This window comes from Cupressus sempervirens, chromosome 8, assembly GCF_028749045.1.
Source record: "Cupressus sempervirens isolate cs-2001-9-10 chromosome 8, ASM2874904v1, whole genome shotgun sequence".
NCBI lineage: Eukaryota > Viridiplantae > Streptophyta > Pinopsida > Cupressales > Cupressaceae > Cupressus > Cupressus sempervirens.
In genome coordinates, this window is record NC_143125.1 from 750,688,667 (window position 1) to 750,698,331 (window position 9,665).

The following is a 9,665-nucleotide window of genomic DNA, read 5'->3' on the forward strand; positions in this document are numbered from 1 at the left end:
CAAAGAATAAGCATGATATGTTATATACTTGATGTTTATGTGTGATTTTCCTCTGGGTGTACGCTTATATTAGTTTGCTAGTTAGAATTTGGAGCTTTACCTTGTTTTTTAATTGTTTGAATTTTCAAACATAATCTTTGTTTAAGGGTTTTTAAGATTTGATAGTGAAAACATAGCCTTAGTTTGTATTCCAAACAGTATGTGTAAAAAAATGAGGAATGTGAAATTAAAAGTGTTGGTTATAAATCATGTCCATTCTTCTATTTAGCTATGATAGCTTAATATTTCTTGCGACTGTCATGGATGTTATAATAAATAATCCCTATAGGACGGTTACCGCATATAATTGGAGAGCCTAAGAAATCATGGTGAGGTGTGTGACTACAAGATGATAAGAAAAACTTTAGTTACCCAACATGACAAGTCTTGTACTTATCTTCAATATTCTTGATTATTGCCTTAGGTGGGGAACTTTCTTTTCATACTCCTATTCTCATATAGGTGACACTAACGAGAATTTCAACCACAGTCACCAAGTAGAGTTCAAAAACATGCTCAAGGAATACTAAATATAAAAACCGATACATGTGAAGAAGGTAGTAGGTAGAAAATAATGACGGAGGCTGATTGCCGAATGGCTACAGCTTCTTCTGAATATTACATGGCTTTCATTACAAACTTTAAAACAATTTATTTTTCACTAGTTCACACACAGTACAAAAGAAGAGCATATGATTGTTGAAACACACTAAGGGTTAGGATGTCAAATGACTCCATAAAGCCTTATTTACAGATCCTACACGACCTATTGATTTGGTGACTCCAAATCTTACCCAGAGTATTGGGTAAACCAATAAATGTGAATGGAGGGGTATCATACCACAATGACCAACATTGTCAGTCCATCACATGTTACAACATTATTTAAGTATTCACTATAGACATGATACTCATCATTACTACTGGAAGCTGAAGATTCCTGAATATCACAGTTCTACTGGTCCCAACATGCTTCTTGGCTTCATCAAACAAGTCTTCAATATCGATTTGTCTCCATAAAGTAGTAATTTGGAAGTTCTGCAAATTCTAGTCTGTATCATTATCCTTTCTTTGGAGGTTGATTGCGAAACAAAATTTCCAACTTAGTCGCCAATATATGAAAGTTATCACTGCCAAATTTGATGAGAACTCTTCATTTGGATGGAGAGGATGTCCGGCATATATAATCAACTTATGCAACGTGTCTGGAAGTCTTACTTGGATTGAAAATATCCATTCAAAATTTGGCCATCTTACAAGACCAACAAATCTTAGGTATGATAAACCTGTGTTAATTCGTAATATGACAAGTTATCCTTCAATCACTACCACATCCTGGCATAATGCAGCCCGAATTCTCTAACTGTTGGCCAACAATTTCTGATTAATAATTATACCATTCATTTATACCAAGCCTTAATGATTTATGAGTACTTGAAATTTCTTATATTTAAAAAAATTTAGTTTTCTCCTGCCCTCCCTTCGAAAAATGCCAAGGCCCAAAAAGTACCCTCATAGTACTTGTCCCAGAAACACATCCCACTGTACTTGTTCCAGAAACTTAGGGGAGTATAGGTTTGGTGTAACTTTGGCATTTAACATTATACCAACCATCCAGGTTTTCTCATTTCTTAAATAAGTTTTAACTTGTTTATTATAATTATTAATACTAGATTTAGACCTTTCCCATAAGTTTAATGTCTGTATGACTGAACGAGAGTCAAGGTAACACCATCCACTTATTTATTTAGGCATACAGTGCCTTTGGGAGTGAACACTCATTGATAAAAACTGCATAAATTTAGCATGAGCTAACCTCAACTTTAGAATAGGGACAGCCCCAAGGGTCCTTAGTTAACCACTCACATAAGATAAAATATTAATTCTCAAACACCACAACCTAGAAGTAGAAATTCCATGATGAATAACACATTGCTTCTTATCTAAAACAGCTGATGAATATCCTAAGTGTTGTTTACTTTCACACCATGTACTAGAGTCTATAGGCAGATATTATTACAAAGTAATTGGTAAAATACTTGCTTGTTATTAACAGAGACCGAAGGTCATTATATACAAAAGAATAAAACAATGTTTCCTTAGGAAACGATCGTAAAAAATAGAAACGTTCTATTCTAATAAAAAAAGCGAAAAAATAAAAGCAAACTAAAGCTAACTAGATATTTACAATAGATAATCATTAACTAATAATAGACATTTATCTATTATCGTAATACCCTCCCTTAATGGTTTATTTATCTAGAACACCAAGCTGTCCTCTGAATTTGACAAACTTATCAGGACCAAGAGGCTTGGTGAGAATGTCTATAGTCTGATCTGTGGTAGGAACATACTACAAATCTATAGTCTTGTCTTCAACTAGTTGTCGTATGTAATGACAGTGAACATCCACATGCTTGGTTCGTTCATAGAAGACTAGAGTTCGTGCTAACTTGATAACGCCTTCATTATCAACAAACAGAGTAGTCGGTCCTGTTGGTGACATCTGCATATCTCCAAGCATTCGATAAAGCCATACACAGCTTCACATCTTGCCTTAATAGTCCCTCTATATTCGGCCTCTATAAAGGGGAGAGAAACTACTTGTTGCTTCGTACTGGTCTATGTGATTGCATCGGATCCCAAATTGAACACATATCTAGAAGTTGACTTTTTATCATCAACAGAGCCTACCCATTCTGAATCTGTGAACCCACTGAGTATAGGATTGGAGCTTCAAGAGTACAAAAGTCCATAATCTGAAGCGCCCTTCACATAACGAAGCACACGCTTTGTTGCCATCCAATGATCAGCCTTAGGAGCTGTCATAAAGCATGAAATATAACTGTTTGCAAAGCTGATATCAGGCCTAGTAGTAGAGAGGTAGATGAGGCTGCTTACTAGTTGCATGTATGTAGTTTCATCAACGAAAGGAGAATCAAATTTTGCGGATAACTTGAGACCTTTCTTCATAGGTGTAGATGTAGGCTTGCAATCCTGCATACATAATTTGTCTAACAAGGTCCTGACATATTTGGACCAAGAGATGAATATACTAGAAGACTATTGCCAAACTTCAACACCTAGGCAATAATGCATGAAGCCAAGGTCAGTCATATCAGATTTTGCGGATAACTTGAAACCTTTCTCCATAGGTGTAGATGTAGGCTTGCAATCTTGCATACATAATTTGTCTAATAGGGCCCTGGCATATTTGGGTTGAGAGATGAATATATCAGAAGATTGTTGCCAAACTTCAACACCTAGGCAATAATGCATGAAGCCAAGGTCAGTCATATCAAAAGATTGGCATAAATTTTGTTTGATTCCCTGAATCAAAGATGTCGAACTACCAGTGATGATCAAATCATTCACATAAATAACCAAAAGGATGATGTCACTATCAATAGTCTTGATGTACAAATTTGTGTATGAAGAACTCCTCTTGAAGCCCTGATCATTGAGGTACTTATCAAATTTTATGTATCATGCCTGAGGGATCTGCTTCAAGCCATAGAGAGCTTTTACCAATTTGAGAACCTGATGGTCTTTACCAGCAACCTTGAAACCAAGAGGCTGCATCATATAGACCTCTTCAAAGAGATCACCATTCAGGAAAGCACTCTTAATGTCCATCTGATGGACCTTCCAGCCAAACTGTGCTACCATGGTTAGGACTAATCTGATGGTGCTCATCTTTGTAGTAGGAGCAATTATCTCCTCATAATCAATGCCCTGACACTAAGAAAAACCCTTCCCCACTAAATGAGTTTTGTACTTGTCCAAAGTACCATCCGATTTGTATTTGATTTTGTAAACCCATTTGCAGCCAATGGGTTTCTTCCCTAGTGGAAGATCAGAAAGGACCCAAGTGTTGTTCTTCAGCAAGCTTTGGTGTTCAGATATCATGGCCTATTCCCACTCTGGAATTCCTTTAGCCTTGGAATGTGTTTGAGGTTCAAACACATTGTGGATGTTGGCCATGAGAGCAAAGTTAACATAATATGTAGTTTTGCTCTTTTTTCGAGCAGTTCTCCCATCAATGAGCTCATCATCATGAAGATCAGCAAGTGTCTTAGCCCACCACTTAGGCCGGATAGGGGAATGACCAACATAAGTATCAGGAGATGCTTGATCAACAGGTTCCTCGTCAGAAGAATCTGGATCAAACTCAGGTGAAGCATCTACAAAACGAGGTGATCCTGCTGAGAAGTTAGAGGTGTCTATATAGGTATCACTAGTATAACTAGAGCTGCGGGAGCTATTGGAGCCCTCCCATCAGGTGGACCTAATGGAAGCCGAACTTCCAAATCATGAGCCATCATTAGCTGGTCTGCTGGATCAGGAACATGAGAAACAGGCATGAATGGTCCTCGTTGCTCATCAAAGACTACATCTTGATTGTAGATGAGACGAGATGTCTCAACATTGATCAGGCGATAGGCTTTGTGAAGACTGTTGTATTCAGCAAGTATGAGTTTTTGACTCTTGGCATCCAACTTGGTGTGTGATGCATTAGGGATCCAAACAAAAGCAAGGGAGCCAAGAACCTTCAGGTGATTGATTTTGGGCTTGTGACCTAACCAAGACTCTTTTAGAGTTTTACCTTTGACCACTACTGTGGGTGACCGGTTCAGCAGATAAACTGCAGTGTTAACTGCTTTTGCCCAAATCTTCTTTGAAACATGTATGTGTTTGAGCATGGATCGAGCCATCTCGGTGATTGTCCTGTTCCAATGTTCAACTACATTGTTCTATTGTGGTGTGTGGGGTGTGGTTAACCGACGTTTAATGCCATGTGTATCCAAGAAGCTGGAGAAAATATTAGAACAAAACCCCCCCCCCCCCCCTTCTCTGATGTAAGAGTAATAATAGATTTCCCAGACTCTTTTTCAACTAAAGGTTTAAACTTCTGAAATATAGGAAATGCATGATTTCTTTTTAAGGAAATACACCCACATTTTTCTACTAAAATCATCAACAAACAATAGAAAATACCTGGACCCAAGAACAGGAGGAGTGGCCATAGGGTCGCAGATATCAGCATGTACAAACTGAAGTACTTGTGGTGTGTGGGGTGTGGTTAACCGACGTTTAATGCCATGTGTATCCAAGAAGCTGGAGAAAACATTAGAACAAAATTCCCCCCCCCCATTCTCTGATGTAAGAGTAATAATAGATTTCCCAGACTCTTTTTCAACTAAAGGTTTAAACTTCTGAAATATAGGAAATGCATGATTTCTTTTTAAGGAAATACACCCACATTTTTCTACTAAAATCATCAACAAACAATAGAAAATACCTGGACCCAAGAACAGGAGGAGTGGCCATAGGGTCGCAGATATCAGCATGTACAAACTGAAGTACTTGAGAAGCTCGTCATGAGTCACCATTGGTGATAGGTGTGCGATGTTGCTTCCTAGCCTGGCATGCGTCACAAACTCCAAGCTGTTGAGTCTGAATCTCTGGCAATCCAAGAACAAGTTCATCTTGAGCAAGCTGTGAGAGATAATGCACATTTAAGTGCCCATATCGCTGATGCCAAAGTGTGCTGACAGAAGACCACCGAGCAGCCATAGCTAAGTCCTGAGAATCATCAGAATCAATAAGTCTGAAAAGACCATGATCCTCAAGATCCACTGCAACACTGGACTTAGTCGCCCGATCAGTGATGGTGCACTAAAGGTGATTGTCAAGTGTGGAGAATGTCATAGCAACTGACTAATTGAGAGTAGATTTAGTTCCATCCCTGGAACGTAGTACACATCAAGGAATATGAGATTCCTCCCAGCAGACTGAATTTGAATGTTGGCTTTGCTGACAATTGTGTACTCTTCTCCGCCACCAAAAATAACAGTCCGAATAAGGTTGGTAGTCAGTAAACCAATCTTTGCAGTGAGTGAAATGACGAGACGCACCTGAATCAATGTACTAGGCAGACAACTTGACATGATCTGTAGGTCTTTTAGCCATGAAGGCGTAAAAGGCAGATTCTGCCTACTCAATGTGCTCTGCACTATTCGCTTTGGGTTGCGAACCTAATTGCTTAGATTGTGCAGCTAAGTGTTTTCGACATTCAACCTTCATGTGTCCAAACTTGTGGTAGTAGTTGCATTGAATGTGCTTCTTTCGAGAACCATTTGATGCTGGAGCAGAAGACTTTTTTGTTGAGATGGCTGTTGAAACTTGCCTTTATCCTTCTGAAAGGATTTCGCAGCGAAGGCTTGTTTTGTGGAGGTGGAACTAGAGTTGCTACTGAACTGTTGTTTCCACAGATCTTGTTCAAGCAGCAGGGTGCAAAGATCAGTGAACTTCAGATCAACACCAGAAGATGTGATGTTGAGAGTTTCGATAAAATGCTCACAGGATTTTGGCAAACTCCGAGGAGTGATAACCACAATATCCTGTTCCTCCATTTTGTGACCAACAGAAAGCAACTGATCATGGATTTCTTGAATCCTATTCAGGTGTGCCTGGAGCAAGGTTCGCTTATCCATGATAATAGATAACAGTGTGTTCTTCAGAAAGAAAGCTCTACTTTTGTCAGAAGTCTCATGAAGACCTTTGAGATGTGTCCAGATCTCGACCACTGTCTTGTCGGATGGAATCTCAGAAAGCTGATCATTAGTCACGGATAATATGAGAAGCATCACCGCCTCTTGATTATTCAGATCCCATGTATCTTGATCAAGACCGGGAGAAGTTGGATGCTTCGTAACACCCATAACAAATTGATCGGTGTTTCGATACTCAAAAATTGCGATGATCTGTTGCTTCCAAGTGCCATAATTTCGACCATTGAATTTGGAGTTGTGATCGAGCAGAATGTTTGTCAAAGATACTATGGCATATTTTTCAATGAAAAAGCGTGAATCTGTGAAGGCACTTTCTTCAAGGCAAAAAAATGGAAGACCCAGAAAATTCGGAGAGTGACCCAAAAGAGAGCTGAAAAAAGCTAGAAAGAATATGCTATCGTTTTTTAGATCCACTGGCTCGAAAATCAAGGTACCCAGAAAAATGGACGACAACCCAATTGAGCTCTCAAAAAACCCACGAAGAATTTGAAATCAAAATAATTTTTTGAGCCCAAAAATTAGGGTTGGAAAAAACCCTAGTCAGCAGCAATGAAGGTAAAAAAATGGCAAAAAAGAATGTTTGCAAGCAGAAAAATGGCCGATTTCTTCTATTAAGATTGGTTTCCTGCCAAAACGTCATAGATAATGAAGAAATAGACGCCAAAAAATGGTGTTTCAAGCACAATTTTTTTTACAGAAAAATGACAAAAATGTGGTTGTTAAAAACATCTTAAAAAATGTAGGAGTTTGCTTCAGATCACGACTATGGAAAAATGACAGCCTTTGCCGTGTATAGGTGTGATTTGTTCTTCGAAAACAAAACTAGAGAAACCCTAGTTCGAAGCAAATATTGCTGACAAATAATTTCGAAAATAGCTTCTAATAATTTTGGAAAGGAAATTATTATTTTCAAAAAAATTTAAAACTCTTGCTCTGATACCATATTACAAAGTAATTGGTAAAATACTTGCTTGTTATTAATAGAGACCGAAAAGTCATTATATACAAAAGAATAAAACGATGTTTCCTTAGGAAACGATCGTAAAGAATAGAAACATTCTATTCTAACAAAAAAAAGTACAAACCAAAAGCAAACTAAAGCTAACTAGATATTTACAATAGATAACCATTAACTAATAATATACAATTATCTATTATTTGACATCTCTTGCTCTCTCTTCCTGATGATGGATCACGTAGTGTGATTCGAAACGTTGATGAAAAATCTCTACACAATCTATTCCAGAAAATCAACATTATAAATCATGGATTGTGGAAATCTGATTGCATTAATTATCTATTATCTTAATAGAAATAACCAGTAAATATTTAACTCGTCTTTTCCTTAACAAAGGCACCAATGCTCTAATTCTATCATTAATATCCTAGTTTCTAGTCAAGAATAGAAAGATGACTCTGTATCACTTTTCGCTATTTTGCCACGTACGGAATTGTTACAACAACCTTGTCACTTGGAATGGTATAGAAGGAAAGCCTCACTGTGGGCTTCTTCAACTTAGTGTTTTCTTTTACTGCCCTTGATGTTAATGGCATTATGCCCTAAACCATGCATTAGCACAGGCCAATAAATGAGGGTTAACAGTTACACAGTGGAGGATACATTTGCAGCTAAGGCAATAGTCGCAGTTGAAATTCGGACTCAGTAAAAACTCGGCTAAAACTCGGTAGCTCTAAAAAATGCTTAAATCTCTTTCAAAACGCAATTCTTTTTGCAAAGTTCGAAGAGAATATATATCCAATAAGTCAATAAATGAAAACAGAAGAGTTTTATATAAAGTTCAAAGATTTGATTCATTTATATACAAAGTTGGTACAATTTTTTTTTTTTTGTGAAATCCTAATATAATAATTATTTGGCTACTAATGAATTTATGATGATTGCCGTTTGAGAATCATCATCATAGTTCATAAACTGCATATTACAATATTTGACATCTTCCTCTGCCCTGGCATAGTGAAGAATGTGTATGTGGGACTCGACTGAGTCAATGAACACCTCTAATTTGTTGTCCATCTTTCCTGTGCAATGTTGAAGATTGTTTTATATTTTATAATAATAAATTATAATAGCATTAAAACAATTGACACTCTAAAAACTGATAATTCAATGATCAATAATATATTGATCTTTATAAAAATAATTGTTTAAGCTATTGATTCAGGTCTCTATTTCCAAATCCTCTCTTTGTAATCAAATTTCTTATATGCTGAAGATTGTTTCTTTAAAAATTTCTTATATGGGTTGGGGTCTGGGAATGGAGATCCCAATGGAGTTGTGAGACGACAACCCTCGTGGGGTCTGGTGGCATCATATCTCATGGGGGTCTTGGGGAAACGTCCCCTGAAATTGTTTAAACTCAATTGTTTTTTTTTTTAATAGATAGCATAGTTAACCAAACCGGGAAAACCAACTTAGCTAAATGCTCTTTATAAGCTAGACCTAGCTATTATCTTTTTAGAATTCTACGCACTGCTTTAGAAGGAAGACCAACTTTGCCAAGCATCTCGAGAACTCTAACCAGGACGGAAAATTTAAACAAATTCCTCCCAGAATTTTAATATAATTTTTGTTACCCAAAACTATAAACAATCAATCATGATTTTCCAAATTCCAACCTAGAACCCAAGCCTTTAGTTTGACAAAGATAAACAGTACTGACAATGGTAAAACCCTTTCGTGTGGGAACCGATTAAAGATCAAAGTAAATCAAAGTGACAACTTCATTGTTAGTCTGTTAAACACTTAGTGAGCATCCCTACGAAAGCATCTGCTTTTAATATAGAGCCAACAAACATAATAGAATTGTAGAAATAAACAACACTTTTCAAGGCTCGTTTGAAGGATACCCTTCTTTGCCCTCTGTATCACAATCATCAAATTGGAAACCCTTACTTCAGCGCAGTATTAGTGCAGCATCTCAGATTAGATACTATAAATAAAAACATTTAAATAATTCAATCACTCTCTAATTTCAGGGAATCAATATATCTCATTCTATGTGTTCAAGTATATTATCTGAATTGCCATTT